Source organism: Podarcis gaigeae (assembly GCF_964106915.1).
Source record: "Podarcis gaigeae genome assembly, chromosome: 13".
NCBI lineage: Eukaryota > Metazoa > Chordata > Lepidosauria > Squamata > Lacertidae > Podarcis > Podarcis gaigeae.
In genome coordinates, this window is record NC_139689.1 from 36,818,846 (window position 1) to 36,820,433 (window position 1,588).

Sequence of the window (1,588 nt, forward strand, 5' to 3'; positions counted from 1 at the left end):
GGGGAAGTCAATCTGTTTTGTTTTTGTTTTTATTGTTGTTGTTTGTTTTATTTTTGTTATTCTTGGAAAACTAATAAAATGTTATGGGGGGGAAAGCAGCTTTGGAGGAACGGTGTTGATTTAAAATATTGGGGTGGGGATGCAGAAGCCTATTAGGGTTTCTGGGTCAATGAACTGCTCACCATATAGATAAAATGTTTGGTCCTTCCAAATGAGTTGGGGTTTTGTGTGTTTACAGGCTTGGCAAAGCTGGAAACCTGCAACAGGACACCTCCAACCCTAATTAAACACACACCCCTTCAATTGGTTTGAGGCCAGAACTAGGAAAGGTGGTTCCAGCTCAGATCTTCTGATCCAAGGAGTCCATGTTGAGCCCTGGGATTGCATCAAGGAGTTGTGTTCAACCTTAGTAACAAGCAAGGGAATGTGTTAGGAATTTTAAGGTCTTAGATATATAATAAATGTTCATAAATGTACCAACCAAGCATAGATTAACACAGGAAGACCGACCTGAAACCATTTTGACTCCCAAGCTGACCAAATGTTTTCTCTGCAAGGAGGGGGTCGGGAGCCTTCCCATTGTCTCAGGAATTAAGTAATCACCATTTCAAAGGCTGACAGACTACCAGAAAAGGCAATCAGATAAGGCATTATCAGATAACCTGGCAGACAGGAAAAACAACAACATTCAAATTTCTGTTATGGACCACCTTTTCTGTGGCGTAGGTATGATGTTTGTGGGGGGTGGTCTTGGGTTATACCCCTTCTGTGATGTATGTATGATGTATGGAGGGGTGGTCTTGAGCTCCAGGGCAGGGAATTTAAAATGTCTATATAAGGGCAGGCACACCTTGGTTCTGGGTCCTCCTCCTTTCCTGCATGCGAGGGGAGCACCCTGTTGCAACAAACCAATAAAGAACAGGCTTATTAGCTGCTTTGCTTCTCAATATTCTCTCCTACCAATAGGGAACCCACATACGGACTCTATAAGGGCTCTTGGATACCCCATAAGGGGAAAAGGGCGGATTTTGTTTACAACAGGAACAAATTAAAATAGAGGGTGGGCAGAATGTTTTCCTACATCCAAAACTCTTTCACTCTCTCAAGGGATTGGTTAAACAGCATTGCTAATTAGGGGATCCATAGATTTCACCTACACTTCAACTGTCCCAGGAAAACTGGGACATCCCTTTTTTTCACGTGAGAGCATGGCGGCCATTTTGTGCACTGTGATCTTGCACAGGTCACGTGACTCGTGCAGAAAGCGTGGCCCCAGGAAATGGCAACCTGGTTTCCGCCTCGATGTGTTGGAGGGTATGTTGCATGTGTAAGTTAGGGGGGTTTTGTGGGTTTAATTTTTCTTTTAAGAGAGAAAGAGGGAAGAGTGTCCGGAAGATAGCAAAGTCACCTTCCATTTCCAGATCAGAAAAGGGAAGCAGCAGATGCTTCGGAGAGCATATAAATAAAATTACAGCGCTTGAAAGATTGATTAGCAGAGTCCCAGCTGTCCCATTATCACCAAAGTTGGAATTGATGATGTCCTTAAAAGCAAATCATTGAGTGGAAGGCGCCTGCCATGATGGCTTTG